This window comes from Rhea pennata, chromosome 6, assembly GCF_028389875.1.
Source record: "Rhea pennata isolate bPtePen1 chromosome 6, bPtePen1.pri, whole genome shotgun sequence".
Taxonomy (NCBI): domain Eukaryota; kingdom Metazoa; phylum Chordata; class Aves; order Rheiformes; family Rheidae; genus Rhea; species Rhea pennata.
Window position 1 is genome coordinate 40,374,982 of NC_084668.1, and position 17,153 is coordinate 40,392,134.

The window sequence follows — 17,153 nt, forward strand, 5'->3', positions numbered from 1 at the left end:
CAATAATAATCTACCTATCCGAATGCCCAGCCTTTTTAGGTGCATGTTGTGCACACCGGTCAGTATCCTCTATAAAATTATCATCTTCTGTAGTCTTTCCTATCCATACTCAATAACTCCTTCCCATAAAACATATCTAGACATTGCTAACCTATCCATAACACAATACAGATTAATGCTTTCCAAAGCCTTTCAGAAAATGCCACATGTTAACTTAGTAAGGCTAAATAAGCCTACTTAAGTCCTCCAACTTGGAGGGAAGCCATTCCTCCTAGGCTGTGCGGGTTAAAAAAAAAAGTGCAGATAAGCTCATCTTTTACACGCATTTATATTTTCCAAGTCTCCTGTCACATTAAAAGTTTCTAAGAAGAAATAAAATCCTTCCTTGTCTGTGAATGAATACTATATACTGACAGTACAGCAGATTGCCTTCTCCAACGACATGTGGTCATCCTTTTGGGATCTATTTTCACAGTAAGCTAGAACGTAGACAAAGCTTACTTTAAATAACTCCAGTGAGAGCTTCAAAGTTGCTCCTGAAATAAGGATGACATTTTAAAATATAAGATTCAATTCTTACCTGTATACTGTTTATCTTGTTGTATTAAAACAGATTTACCTTCACTTATGTCTCAGTTACCTCTTAGGGCTGTTCATTTGCTGGAAATGAAGCTACTGTGTAATTGCTCCTATTAAGTGGAGGCTTTAAATGCCAATTTTAACAAACAGTTATCTTCAGGATGGAACAAAGTCAAAGCTGCTAATGTTAATTTTGGAATGGAAAAAAAATTGTCATAACAACCAAATATACAACTATGAATCTAGAAATACAGCTTGTATGGAAGGTGAGCGAAGTGAGACACAATATAACTAATCCCATCTATTTTGCTAATCCATATCAGTCTTCACTTTCTCTAATGTGTAGTGGTTAAAACTTCTCTAACTAGACACAAATGCTTGGTATGTCCATTTATAGTCTTGGGCAAGTAATAGGCTGACATACTGCTCAACAGCAATGCCAAAGTGCCAGGAAAGGTAAGCGTTGAACATACCAAGCGCTACAGAGAAAAGCTGGACGTGATTACACCTTGTACATAGGCTACTCAAAAGACCCTCAAATTGCATCTTACTACAAAGCTCAACATTTCCGCTCTACTAAAATTACAGCTTCTCAGATGTGAACAGTTACCCAGAATTAAGTTATTGCATAATACAGCTGATTAAGAACTGTATATGCAAGCAAGTAATTTTATACTGCAAAACACTATTTCACGATCACCACAATTAATCAAATTCACCTACCATGGGATAATTTGGTTAACAACTCTGAAAACTTTTAATATACCTCCTTTCAAAGTACACTTAATACTGTACCTCAGTAGTAACTTCGATTTTTAGTGATAGTTTTGTTAACGCACAAATTTCAGCCTTGGGTCTCAGAATGAATGACTGCTCATTTTAACAGATACAGAAAGAGAATCATATGTAAGGTTCAGTATTAAATATCTCAAATCAGTGCCAATATAATTTGGTTCCACCAGTAACAGTATGCATCACTTAATCTGCACGCTGATGCAAATAATTGTCTCCCAAGATAAAGTAAGCAAATATGCCAATCAATCCGTAAAACAAGCTGGACAGAACCTGGCATCTAAAATATAAACAGGGACAAAAGAAAAGCACCCCACATGTGTTTTCTTTGTAACTCAAACCGTGATGCTTGGGAATTTCTCAGGCAAGCACTGTGTCAGAAATATTTCTAAGGTAAAGAACTTTGCATATGGATTTACTCAGTCTGTAAACCACAAAGCTCTGCTGGGCTTTCCATTACAATAGGATCAAGTCATAAATCCTGTTATTTTCCCCTCAAAGGGTACTATTTTAAATTAAGAGGTTAAAAACTGTTGAAATACAAGAAAAAACTCAAACCCCCATACATTCAAATACAATCATGTCAAATTGATGCATTTCAGAACTTGCTCATAAGTAAAATAATTTGATTCTATGTTTTGAAAAGGTATTTAGAAACCCAATAACATACCATAAAACTATCCTTAGCAATTTTTATCACCTGGCAAGCAATTTTGTATTTACATTTTGAAGTGGCTTTGTGAAAAAATGATTTCCTGGGACTAACCATTAAAATACAGTTTAAAAGACAACCTTTATACTTCCTAAAGTATTGGGCCTGCCCTATAAGCTCACTAATACCACACGGACAAGGAAAGGAAACCGTTTGGTTTCATTAGCAAGACTGCAAGATACGTCTATCAATCACAGGAATAACACCACCTATTTACACTTGTGCAAATCACAAATTGAAATTAATTTGTGCCTCACTTCACAGAAGAATTTTGGAATCCTTCATAATTAAAAAATCTGAATTGCACACAAGTTTTGTTGCTAACAAAACAATGTGGGACTTTTATTAGAATAGCCAATGATTTTTAAAATGGCAGAAATGTTTTGAAATAGTTTCCTAACAAACCAATCCCGTGAATCCTGAGAACCAGGCATACACACAGCACGCCCAGTCCCAAAACACAGGACCAGTCATAGTGTGCTAGCTGCACTCCAGTGATAGCTCAAAGCAGTGTAGTTGGTCTTCAAATTCCAAGGCATTTGAACAGTCACAAATATACCAAGCAGTTTGCCTCAACTGCTCTTGCCTTACACAGGGCAGAACTTAGTATTACCTTCACGAAGGACAAAAAGCCCTGTCTATAGTCAGCGATCACTGTAAGCGTGGAGGACAAGCTCCATCCTTCTGCTCCACCTCAAGATGGTTCATGAACTTCAGACATAAGATGCAAACGAGTAGGTTGTTCAAGACAACACCGAACATGAGCTACCCAATCCATCATTCTGAGGTTCTGGTAACAGTCAATTGCCCATGTGGAGGACTACTTAATTTTACTTATCAAGAAAATATGCAGCCTCACTTCTGGCTGTTCCATCCAGTTATTACCTATTTAAGCAATGAACATCGGTGATTGTAGACTGGCGTTCTGTTGCAGTTTCGTATTGGTCTTCAGAATTAATTTTCATCCAATATCTCTTTAAAATGATCAAGATAGGTAGCCATTAAGTGGTACATCCAGTACTTAGTGCCACTAAATAGTAGGCTCTCTTTTGCTTCCTAGTTCCTTGGTGACCAAACTTCATACACATAGAGTCTGATTAATGCATATATTTAATGGAAATCAGCATTGTGTGTCTTAAACTGAATTCTCATTTTATGTCATTTTCCAACCACATCATGCTTTCCCTGCAACTTTGTAGGAGGTGAGCATAACTATTTTGCCCCAAACCCTAACTTAACTAACAAAATCATACAATTGAAGGAATACTTCATTTCTGTTATGGTGGATTAAAATTCATACTCAACTATTTCTCTCTTGACCTGTCTTCCTGACACATCTAGTGGACATGCCTACTTTCATATGGCAGGCTAGAGACAGAAAAACAGATGATTCACAAGTAGAAGAAAAACCATGCTTGGATTAGAACTACCTGGGCATATCAGAGGACCAGCAGAACAAACCCTAATAGCCAGAATCACCCAGTTTAACCTATCTCTTGCGATCCGCCAAAAATTTTACATTCCCATGGCACTGAAATGTTTAAAAAAAAAAAAAAGCCAACAGCAAGGTACTACATACCCAATGAAGATTTGAGCAAAGATTACTACCCTCACCTTAAGTATGGACATTCTTCAAAGTGTGAATATTCTTCCTTTAGAAACCAAAAGAAATTACATGTAATCTCTCACACAGAATATCACCTGCTTGACAATCACCTTCATCATCAGCAGCATCATCTTCAAGCTGTTTTACATCTCTGGACAAAATAAGCTTGATGGCTTTTGAACAGTATATATGCACGCCATACATGTGTTCTGTAGCAGAATTTTTCAAAATAAAAATTTAAGGTATAGTTAAGACACTCAAACTTCACTGTTCCTGTACTGGTGCATCTGCACCCAAAGAAAACAATCTTCTGCATTAAATTGAGTTATGACATAAGAACATACAGAGCAGGCTGAACGTGCAAACAAAAGCAACCAAAACGTGAATATACCTGAAGTGCCATTCAAAAGATATACAAATATTTCACCCAGCCTGAAATCTGAGTTATACACGATTCACCATCTCGATAAACAAACAGAGTAATATTCTTGTATATAAGGAAAAAAGTCTTAAAAAGAAGGCATTCAAGACCTAAATAAGATTAAATGAAACTCCTCGTCTGTTGAGTTGGTTTGTCCCTTGAGACAGCGAAATCTACCTCCCAGGCATACTTTTTTCATTGAGAAGAATATTATCTTATGCCTTGAATCTGCTACTTTAACAGTTCCACAGCAGTCAGACTGCTACTCAGCTCTTTAGTGAATAAAATCCCTTTCCAAAATGCTCTCCACAAATCCAAAAGCAGATAAGGAGTCCTCCATACCAACAGCTAAGCACCCTATTTGTTTTTTGTGGTCTTTACATGCATTTAGTTTTCATACAAATCAGTAAGTCACCTGAAAAGAAGCATCGTATAGCATTTAGCATAAATCTCACAAAACACGTAAGTCCCCCCCCTTTGCACTTTAATCATTTGCTAACAGTTACAATAAGATTGTATTAAAAATTTACACCGCTCCACTTAATGCAATTTACCTTCAAAGGTCCATTTCCAGAGAATAAATTCGAATGATATAAACGTCGAACACTCGATCAGATTTATTGCACTGAAGAATATTCTTCTTGATGCAGATCCGAGGAGTGAAGGCTAATGGCTTTAGTTTTATTACTTTTTAAGCACTTAATGGGGAAATTTAGACATTTTCACAAGACTAAGCTTCAGCAAGAACGGTACATTTACAGAATGACAGCTCCGAAGGAAGCTCTGCAATCACTTTAGAGATGACCAGCTTGACAGTGTTATTAATGAAGACATCAGAATAAAGTATTTATTCAGATAATGCTGCATACAACTTCTTAAATAGGGAAAAAGAGTATTCATAACCAGGATTTTAAAATAAGGAACAAAGTTCCTTACTACTACATGTACAAATTAATACGCACCTAAAGGTGATCAGTAGCTAAAAAATAGTCACCTGAGGTCCAATAGTGACCCAGGTTGGGAAAAAAACAAAAAAAAAACCAAAACAAAAAAAAAAACAAAGAAGTTTACTAATCTCCCACCTTTCCCTTCCAGCCCTTGTTTTCCATAAACATGGAAACTACTTCCAAAATACTATGAAGAAAATAAAACTTTCTAGATGAGTGAAACTATTTGTTTTTTTGTGTTTGTTTTTCTTTTTTTTAACTGAAAGACAGCCGAAAGTCCTCAGATTTCAATTAATGTCTAGGTACTTATCCAATCAATCACCAAGTGCTATAAATTTCCTATACTTCATTAGTCGCACCACTGCGCAGCTTAAATGTAAACATAGCTTTGCATGAGACTGTAAATTAGGATGCATAAGACACAAGCAACTGCATCAGTCATCAGCAGAGGCATAAATGATGAGAGCAAGGCAATTGAATACATGCTAAACTGCAGCTGATTTACTCCTCACCATTTTTTTGGCACAGAAGTATCACCACCACCAGCAGCATCAGCAGCACACTACATCTCTTGGAGTTTGCATAGATAACTTGCAACCAGTAATGACCTGTCCCTGCTAATGTTAACAAGTTTTATGCACAAAATCCAATTTTCTGTAGGGAAAAAAAACATATATTTCTTCGGCACCTGTCAATTATGCCCCTTCATTAATGGCAGATAGGCAGGCGCTTGTGTTTTGAAGCTTTAAGCCTAGAACTGTTTTTTGCAACTCTGCAAACTACTTTCCACTTTTTAAAGTGACCTGCACACAAGACTGTCCAGAAGCCATCCAAGCATGCAGGAGCATCTAGAAATTTGGGGATCTATTATATTGGAACTGTAAATAATGTGTGTTTGCACACTTACAAAAACATTTTTATTTGGCAGTGAACGCAGCATCCTGAATTCCCAGCGAGGAGAGCTGCTGCTGCAGCCAAGCACCCCCACAGCAGCATCACCCAGTGGGTGCCCACGGGCTGTGCACCCTGCGTCTTGCACCACCATCAGGGCGAAAAAGAACACCTCGCCCTCAGCAGCAGCTCTACTAGAGATGAAGGCTTCAATGGGGCCGGTATATGTGTTAAGGTAAAGTAGTTAATGCCAGTGAGAAGACTGGAAATAATTCAGACGGAGCAAGGACTTTTCGGGCCAGCTGAGTAACAACAGCAAAATATGAACATGCTGGCACTTGCATGGAATCATTAATAAAAATTTTCAACTTCCCCACAAAGGCTTTAAAAAAGCAAACGTGAAGTTCTAGCAGTTAAAGGAAATCTTCATGCAATGGCTATAAGTCATCAGTGTGTGAGCGTGAGGGGAAAAATCAAATCGAGCCAAAAAACCTGCAAACCAAGGGCCAAAAGTGCACCACCTGGCAGCTATTATTCAGTGTTAGTCACAGCCTGGGTAAGGTTGGCAGGGCCCTCTGGAGATCATCTAGTGCGACCTCCCTGCTCAAGCAGGTCACCTAGAGCATGTTAGGCAGGGTTGCAGCCAGGCGGGTTTTGACCGTCTCCAGAGAAGGAGACCCCCACAACCTCTCTGGGCAAGCGGTTCCAGTGCCCTGTCACTGTGAGAGTGAAGACATTCCTCCCCGTCTTCAGGCGGCACTTCCCGTGGTTCAGGTTGTGCCCGTTGCCTCTAGTCCTTTGGCACGGGACTACCGAAAAGAGTTGAGCCCCCATCCCTTTGACACCCTCCCTTCAGATACTTAGGCACATTGATAGGGTTCCCCTCTCAGTCTTGTCTTCTCCAGGCTAAAGAGGCCCAGCTCTCGCAGCCGTTCCTCAGAGGGCAGATGCTCCAGTCCTCTGATCATCTTGGTAGCCCGACGCTGGACTCTCTCCAGTAGCTCCGTGTCTCTCTCGTACTGGGGAGCCCGGAACCGGACGCAGTACTCGAGATGTGGCCTCAGCAGGGCCGAGCAGAGCGGCAGGATCTCTTCCGTCGACCTGCTGGCAGCACGCTTCCTGACGCAGCCCAGCATAGCATTGGCCTTCCTGGCCGCAAGGGCACATTGCTGCCTCGCCGTCAACTTGTTGTCCAGCAGCACTGCCGGGTCCTTTGCTGCAGAGCTGCTTCGCAGCAGGTCAGCCCCCAGCCGGTACAGGGGCATGGAGTTATTCCTGCCTACGTACACTTGCCCTTGTGGACCCTGCAGAGACCTGCAGCCTGTCCCGGTCTCTCTGCGTGGCAGCACAGCCTTCAGGGGTATCAGCCACTCCTCCCAGCTGGGTCTCGTCGGCAAACTTGCTGAGGAGGCACACTGTCCCTTTGTGCAGGTCATTGATGAAGAAGTTGGACAGGATGGGAGCCACTACTGAGCCCCGGCGAACTCTACTAGCCACAGGCCTCCAACTAGACTCTGTGCCACTGGTGATGACCCTCTGAGCTCTGCCATTCAGCCAGTTCTCAATCCACCTCACAGTCCACTCGTTTAACCCACACTTCCTGAGCTAATGTAGGAGGTTGATCTAGTCACCGATTCCAAGCTCATACCGAATCATGATATATCATCTGATCTGCGTTACTGAGGCCAACGCTGCTTGTTGCTGGCTGCAGCCCCCGGTTTCCCTAATCCTATTAAGAAAACTGGTCCAGCTCGATGAGACACTATCCAAAAAAGTAGCTCTGCATTAGCCAGACTTAAGTTACATAAGCAGCCTGAAGGATTCGCTCCTGCTATAGGAAGCGGGAAGACCACCACACACGTTTTCAAAAGGATTCAACAGCTGTTGACCCTTCTGAGCAGAAGGAAGGGATTTGGGAAGATGAGTGCCCACAGCCACCCTGGCTTCCTACACCCACCATCCCTGCACACTGCACTTAAGGGGGGAGTGTTGAACTCTGAATACACATGGGCTAATCCCGGAGAAGCAAGCAGCCCCAAGAGGATTTGCATATGCATAGGGCTTAGCTGAAAGGGAACGTTTTGCGACGCATTTCAGAAGACGCTTTTGAAGAGCCATCCTTTCGAATAATAAACTTTGATGTTTAAAACATGTGTTTTACACAACAGAAAGCATTACAAAAGGATTATGTTTATTACACAAGTGTTAAATGTTTGATAGCTCTGACATAAAAGCATCCCTTTAGAAAAAGGGGAAAAACTGTGCTAGTCCCTTGAGGAAATATTACTGAACAGATTGCAAATACCCATGAGTGGGCAAAAGTTACAGAAACCATAGTCATATTCATATAAAGGTAATATTAGTGTTTTGAGAGCGCTTTTTGTTTATTTTGCAACATAGATGGAAGCTCCAAAGTGCAATAAGCTAGAAAAAAATATTTAAGAGCAACAATAGTTCTTTGAAACCTCAATGGACAGTGCAGTAAGGCACCAAAGCACGATACACTTTCAAGCAGAGCATGTGCCATGGGCTCTTCCCAAACTGAAGCCCATTTTTCTTACAAGACTCCACAGACTGCATAAAGTCCATTACTTTGTTCTGAAAGCCTTTACTTCCTACCCTGAGCCCAGTTTTGTTTCCAATTTTGCTATTAGTGTCTTGGTGAGGCCAGAGCAGCCTGGTGTTATTTTTATAAACACTCCTGTTTTTGTAGCAAGAAGGGGAGGGCAGGCTTTCCTTGCATCTCTCTGGAGACAAAATACTTGGCAGGTTGCTCTTACTCTTTGATTCAGTGCCACTAAGCCACGCAAAGTCCTGTTGTGCTAACAAATTTAAAGTTAAATCCACACAAGGCAATTTAAACCAATGATCACAAGATGACATATTAGGGATAATTAAAGAGAGGAAGCTTTAGTCATTTGGTCCTGCCCCCTACTTCAGGGCTTGTCAGCCAAGCTGTAAGGATTACGTGCTGTGAGACAACAGATGACGTGTTAACACATTTTCTTAAGAATTACTAATGAAAATCTAACAAAAATGCAGGTCAAGAACTACACAGGGGACTGTCTATCCACCCAAAACAGAGCCAGTGAGCCCCCGGGTAGACAGGCCTCTTAGAAATGCATCAGACACAGCTAAGATAAAGGCAGTCAGTGTGATTAAAAAGAAATAGTAAAGTGCTACTTTAAGGGGCTTAGCCTCTGGTGAAGCCCTTTTTGGCCCTTATCTCACCTTATGGGCAGCTCAAGCACCCTCCATTACAGCATCATTAGCAACTGCAAGAGCAGGGCTAAAGGGTCTTGCTGACAGCTATTAAAAAGAACTTTTTTTTTTTTTTTTTTTTTTTTAAATCCTAGCATCTGGATACAGCCCCTGCAGCTGCACAAACTGGGGGAAGCAAAGGTATGCAATCAGTTTGCTGTGCAGGTCACTTTTCTGCTGTTGGATTCCAAGCAATGATCACTGCCCTTTTCAACTTCCGTTACCACTTCTACCACAAATGCAGCATTAGAATTTTTTCCAGGGAAATCTTTTTCATAATTTAACCTCTGACAACCTGACAGGCCAGCTGTCTTATTTCCATTCTATATTTTCTTTTTCTCTATTGAGGATAAGGCTCTGGAAGACGTGAGACGATTATCAGCAGCAAATTTTCCCAAGATGCTAATACAACAGCAACCCAGATGCATAATGCAGACTGTGACAAAAGTGACAAACAAACAGGTCTGAAATAGAAATATAACCATACACACAAAAAAATTGAAAAGTATACACCAGTATATTCAAAACAGCCATTTATTCAGAGAGGCTTATCTACCATAACTTGCATTTTAAAAACCAGTAGTTGATTGCTGTCAGACTTGAAATGAATTTCACTTGGGACTTAACAAAAAACAGTAGCAGATACTAGATAGCCCCACAAAACAGAATTCAACCTGCCTCTCTGGAGAAAGAATGACTGTACTCCTTCACAACAGCGCCTGTTTCTACATCAGCAAACAGAATCTGGATTTAATCAATGGCTGGGCTATAGATACTGCTGACACACACGTGGTCAACAGTATTTTTTTAAACCTTCAGTGAAGGAAAAAGGAACATGCCTCTCACCCTCAGGTCTATGGCCACTGTAAAGCAATTCACCACCAAAGAACCAGTATTTCTCCTGTCCCAGGATTTCTTTGCAAGTTTGCATTAAGGGCTATAAGCCTACTGGGCCAATCCTGAACATTCAGTAAGGAAAAATTTCCATATTTTGATGAAGTTTCTCAACATTCCTCCCTCAATTAGGTCTGAAGAAATTTCTGGTGATAAACTAGGTCCTTCATTTACTCAACTCTTCAAAAAAATCATCTCCTCCGTATCTTCATTACGATCGCGTTCTACGTTAAGTAACATGCATATACTTCAAATCAAGAGTTAAGGATAGGGCCATAAAACTAACCCTATAAAATTTACAAGGTACATGAAAAGTTTTGCCAAGATGACCGCTTTCAACATATAACCAAGTAAATGATGCTCCATTGTACGGACAAGAGCAGGTCCTAAATACAACACTTCTCCCAATCTCACCCAAGATCCCAAGAATGAGAAGACAAATGGATGCAGTTACGTTACGAGAAGCTCGCTTTCTGCTTTCCTCCGTCTCACTTTTGAATCCATGGGCAGACTTGAACAAAACCTTATGGTGTCTCAAAGATGGTGCAGTTTCTGCAGTTTTTGTGAAGACAGGCAACCAGGCAAAAGACCTGTGAGACTCCCGGCAAACAGAGCGGATGCGACGTGAAGTAAAGGCCAAGCATGAGGTAAACCGCAGAAGGAAGAGACCTCATAAGTCCCCAAGTACAAAAGAAAAGAACTTGAACCATAGCATACAAGAACATGCAAACTCAAGTTAACCAATCAGGAGATACAAATCCATGGGAAAGGAGCTTTTAGTGAAGTTTGAAAAAATAGAATGTCAAGTGCAGAATAACACATATACACACAAAAATTCCCAAAACATAAGTTGTAGCAGATTTATTCATTTATAGCTTTTTTTCCACCGATTTTCTTTACTAAATCCCTTTAATCTTCTGATCCAGCTACACAAAGCTCAGAGGAAAAATCTGTAAAGAGAGTTCACAAAATACCTTAATACCTATTTAAACTTCACTAAATCTTCCATGGCTGTAAGCAATTGGAAAAGAAAGAATACTACACTGTTCATTTCAAAGTACAGAATAACTGGTTCATTCTCATTTATCTCAAGTCCCTGGAAAGGCAAACAGTGAAACAGAAGAGTTAGAGCTCTACAGCTTTGGGAAATGGTGCACTCCAAGAAACGATGAGTCTCAGAAAGGATGATTCTGCCGCCTTTTGGCCAGTTGAACCCTTAAGCTCTACTTCCATGAAAGCTATAGAGATACTGGGCTTAGGGTTGGGGGAGTGTCACTTTTTTAAAACCAGAAAGCCTCTAAGGGATGCTCAAGAACATGGTTATCCCACAGGAAACAACAGAAAATTAAAAATGTGGACTCCTTGTTGAACACCAACAGCTTAAATTTCAACATTGTTCACACCTAAGTGCAATATTCAAGTCTGCAAATATTGTTCATCAATATAAGAAATGGAGCTGACAACAACACAAGGTTCCAACTGTTCCTCAAGCAGTAAGTACTCATGTAAAAAAATAAAAAAAAGAAAAGAAAAAAAAAAGAAAAAGTCAGACTTCCTTAAACTTGGTGTATTGCTCATGCTTGGAAATAAAATTCAGCAAATATATCCTTTAAAAAACAAGCATCACACGGGCACTGACCTTCAGCAGCATGCCTGACCTCATCTCTCTAGTTTTTTTCTATTCAATCCAAAGCTGGAAACATTGCAAAACCAAAATCCCACAGCATTAAAAAATCGTGTATTTAAGACAAGCAAAGTTGAAAGCATATTCCTAAGTTTAGACATGGCTTGAATCTGATATGAAAATAAATAATGCAGGACACTAATGACCATAGTCCTTTTCATATGTAATTCAGTAAGAGGCTCCGAAATTTCTTCCAATAACCTCAGTGTGCTGCAAGATTCAGAGTGCTAATTCACTGTCCCGCAGAATGTGGAGCATGCTGTTACGCTATTAACAAGTCCCTCCGGCCAATTCACGAGCAGAGTTAACGGATTACAACGCTAATTGTACCAAGCGGTCAGCCTGGAAGAGCCTGGCTGCAACACAGGGCCTCCAGCACTGAGCTTTCAGACCAAGGAATAGGGTTGGGGGAGAAGAAACCTTTCAGGGAAAAATATCATCTCTCCAGCAAAAAGAAAGAACTGAGTGGATTTTATTTGACAATTCCATTTAAAACCAACAGCACAGTGGAACAGACCCCTGCCGCTTCTGCGGGGTTGCAAAAAGACGCGTTAGCTTCTGCTGCCCTTGTCTCCTTCCACCGCTCTTCCCACGGAGCTGCAACCTCTCCCCCCGCTTCCCACTTCTGTGTACTGCTGATCCAGGAACTTCACGTACTTTATGGAGTGTATCTTATTGCAGGCCTAAATGGTCTCTTAAAGCAGCGTATTAGTTTTATGTCTGTATCCTCAAAAGGAGAGGGGGGTGCCGTTGGAGGAAGTGGTACAAAGCCATGCTTGGCCACTGCGATATTGCCCCCTAGTGATCTCTCCTTCAAAAACAGGGGACAAATCCTTTGCCAAAAACGATGGGGCACAAAGGAAGTCTCGCCAGGGTGAAATACTTGCAACCAATGTATGTAAACAGACTCAGCGCTTCAGCCTACTGCGATGGCTGCAGGAAGCCAAGTACAAATTCCCAATGCCAACGGGTAACACTTTTCAAGAGTGTCACCTGGAAATATGTGAATAAAACGTATTTTTACAACACGCCAATTTTACAGCTTACCTTTAAATGCATGCCTGGTCACAAGCAACTTATACAAAGTAATTTTCTAGTTTAAGACAGGTGGTTTTTTTTCCCATAAATAGTAGATGAGGAGCCTTTAGCTTAAACTACTACCTCAAAGACTGTTTAATAGAGAAGCAACAGGCAGTGGAGCAGGGGAAGCTGTAAAAATTGAGCCCAAATAGCTTGACCAAACCAAACCAGATTTGTTTCCCAGTATTGTTGTAGCACTGAAAAAAAAAAGTCAAAATTTTAAACAGGCTGATATAGTCCATCTTTGACTAGTCTAACTAATGAGTAATCAGAGCTGCATGTCACTTCAGACGCTGCACCATAGCCATGAGCGCTCTCCCGAAAGGTCACAGCTGTATGTTACGGAAATCAAAGTAATTACAGAAGCCAGAGGACCTGCTCCCCGGCTCTGCATAGCACTTCGAGTCCACATTGCGCCAGCCTCCCACTTTCAAGCCGCAGAAGCCTTAAGGCCATATTTAGCGTACGAGCGCATATTGCCTCTTCCTAAAAATCTGTCAGCGTAATAGGGCTAAGATTTTCTTTTCTTCCCATTAGATTGATTAACATTTCTTAATGAAAATGCATCTATAAAAACTGACCTGATAACACTGATAGCAAGTGACAGCCTTTCCCTGCAATCTAGATATACAAGAATTAATTTGTCATCTTCCACGCTTTAATGGAGAACTTAAACTTCAAGGTATCCTTCTGAAACAGTTAGTCAACATAACATTGAGTAGGATTTGAAAACAAAATCAGTTTCTGATACATGCTTATGCATGCACAACAGACACTCCATTCTAAAATATAAGTTTAATTTACAGGATACCATTCAATCGACTGCAAAAGCATTCAGAGCTAGAAGTCCGAACAGTGACGCAGCAACCGCTTACTCCTGGCGCAGCAGTCCAGGTCTGGCACAACACACCTGAAACTCCTACTCCAATATTTACAAGTTTACTGCTATTTTCAGAATTTTAAAATAGAAGTTCTTGTGTCACAGCCATTCATACAAAGCAAAATATCCCAAAGCTGCTGGGTAGCAAACGTACAGTGTGTACACATAAACCCGGCTGCACACACAATAGACATGGGCCGTCAGATATGGGGCATTAGGACATGGGCCAAAGAATTAGAAAAACCCACCCCTAGGACAAGACAGCTGTAGTGCCATCCGCGGTATCAGAGATGGGCTAAGTCGCATCCAAAAACTTCCATCAAGCAGTAACTCATTTACAGGATCAGCTCTGATTTATTTACTGATACCTTAAACAGCAAGGCTCTAAGCTTCGAAATTGCAAAAAAATCATTCTCTCACCAAGGTTCACCAGTAACATATGTATATAGAAAAAGAAAAGCCAAACAGTTTTATGTATGGTTACCACATACATAAGCATGTCAGGCAGCTAGCCTTGACAATCAGCTTAGGAAAGTCCTCTGCCAAAATTAATACATTATAATATATATATACAAAATAATATAGAATATATATATAATATAAAAATAATACAGTACCAAGATGACTACAAACTAGTAGGTTTGCAGCATTCAGCTCTCCACAAGCACTGCTAGAGTAGTGAGCTGCAGCAATATGCAGGATGCCCATGCTGAAACTTATGTATAAAGTGCCCTTCCGTCACCAACAAGCACACTAACAAAATTAACTGGTAAACTACAGCAATAGATTCAACACTGAACTGAAATGATAGACTCAAAACCCGGCATTTCATACATAGTGATGCAAGCTACACTGATGGTAGAAGCTGCTTCTCTAAATATTTGACCATTTGCTTTTACTTTGCTTTACATTCTTGCTGCAGTGTAACAGTTGCATAGCTCACAGTGAAGTGGGTCAGTGAAAATCTGAACCTAAAGCAATTATGAATACGTCATGAACAAAAATAAAAGCAATTCTTATGCATTAATGGTACATCAAGCTAATTCTAGAGGGCTAAAATCATTAGGAAAGCATCCTGGGGCAGAACATAGCCATTACAATACTGTGCTGACAAGAAATATTAAAATAATCATTTCCAATGTCACTGATAAAATCTATTATGATAAGTAGGCGGAAAAAATACCCTAATTCTTAATGAGGAAACCTGAAGCAAGACCACATATCAGTAAGACCTTTTTTTTTTTTTCCTTAAAACTTTCTCAATTCCCCTATCCAATAATCCCCACTTCCAACTATCAAAACCTAAAAACGAATATATTGCCTGACAGCTGGCCCCAGAACCTGCAATTTTTCCCACTTTGGGGCAAAACTGGGAACCTGCTCCCACAACTCCGGCTTCTGACAGCATCCAAAACGAGCGCCAAGCGGACAACAGCAAAGGTTACAATCCCCCTCTCCTAAAATGCCACAAGTCCTGCTTCACTGGAGGGTCCAAACTTTTAAAAGAAAGAACTGCCTACTACATCACAGGATGCCTGAATGCTTAAGAAATTAAGAGTGCTACCAAGAGTTTAAATTGTAAATCACTCTTACTGCACAGGAACGTAAGCAACTCATCATTATATGATTTTATCATTCTATCATCATTTCAAAAGACTAAGAATTGTCCTGACAACTGCTGTTTACAAATCATGGTTTTAGGCTTCAACAAACATTACAGAACAACTACCTAGAAACACATAAGACCACATCAACTACAGATGAGTTTTTATAAAAAAATGTCTCTAGACAAAAACAAAATAGTATTATAGAATAGTGTCCACATTACAAAGTAGGAACATTAACTCTAATGAAGCTTTGTAAACAATGCATTTGCATGCTATTAAATAATGAAGTATCATTTTCATAATATTAATCATTCAATTAAATTATTGCTGACCTTAATTGCCAGGAAAAGAGCAAATAAAGCATAATAGACAAAAATTCATGACAAAAAAAATTAAGAGAGCTCAGTGCGTGCTTGCAGGGGAAAGAAAAGCTAAGAAATCAAATTTCCACTCTATGTCCAGTGTAAGAGACAATAAAACAACCTTCCTGAAATTTTCCAATTTCTTCATCAGAAAGGTACATCTACAGCATATTGAGATAGAAAACAGAGAGCAAGAAGTGAACTTAAAAATAAAAAAAGCTTATAAAACAGACTATTTTCTGTAAAAACTACACACACATACACATAATGTATATATAATATATATTTGCTGACGCAAATCATTCCATAGCATTTGATTTGATCAAAATAGGACTTGTTGGTTGCAAAAGTAACCAAACCAAAACCAACTCTCTCCTCACTACATCCAATACAATACCCATATTTAAAAAACAAACAAACAAAAAACCCCACACAGCAATCAACACCTCTCTAAAAATCTAGCAGTAGCGAACAGATCTTCAAAGAGACAAGCCAGCAAGAATAGGGACAGCATCCAGAAATACTCTAACAGAAATATCAATGCAAACATTTGGGGATACTTAAATATTGACTTGAACCTATCCTCTAACACAAAGTGATTAAATCCTATACTTAAAGCCAAGAATGGACATCCATCCAGCTGCAAGCCAAGTCTAGAAACAACTCTGATACCCCCAAAATGCTCTTAATCGGTAGAACGGCTCTGGGTCTTGCATACAGCTACATTTCTGGGAGACTGTGGTAGAGTTGACCAAAGTTCTTAAAATAATGTGTTTTCTTCCCTCTGCTACAAACAAAAAAGCCACTCTTACTCATTCACTTGCTAATGAACATTTTAGATGCAATAATTGGTCTATATCAGGTTTATGAAAAATGCAGTTATTTTATAAAGGCTGCTAGCATCAACTCAGGGTTTCGTCAAAATAATATAATGGATAAGAAATATTTAAAAGCATCTCCTGCCTTGTGAAGAATTCTGCTTAACCTGTCCCTCATCCCTAAGGGATGCCCTTAGTCCTGCTTTTTCTTCTGTTTTTCCTTGGCAATATTTACCTCAAGAAGTGGCCTTTACATTTAGATTAAGATGCTTTTGATATGTGATAATTGATTGCATTGGCTCTGGAGAGTACCTGAACACAGGAAGAGTTATAAGCAACACAGAGCAGCTTGCTTTCAAGCAAACCAGGAGGGCTGAACAGGCTGCTGAACTCAAGAGCTGCATCAGAAAATTTGCTTGTAGTCCTACTTAAAAAACAAAAAATAAATAAAACAATGTGCAAGGAGTCAAATGAGAGAGAGAGAGGGAAAAAAAACTACCTTGCTGAAGAGGGAGCCTGATTCCTTTAGTATAACATAAGGAAAAGACATGCCAATTTAACATAAAATTCGAAGAAGATGAGGCACTAAATAGTGTACTAAATTCGCGGCTATCAGAGA

At 39.9% G+C, this 17,153-nt stretch overlaps 1 protein-coding gene across 5 annotated transcripts in view; it reads right to left on the reverse strand.

The window, feature by feature from the left end:
• The window catches only part of AGAP1 (ArfGAP with GTPase domain, ankyrin repeat and PH domain 1), a 375,973-nt gene that overhangs the window by 202,557 nt on the left and 156,263 nt on the right, over window positions 1–17,153 (reverse strand). The gene's annotated exons all lie outside the window — the stretch shown is intronic.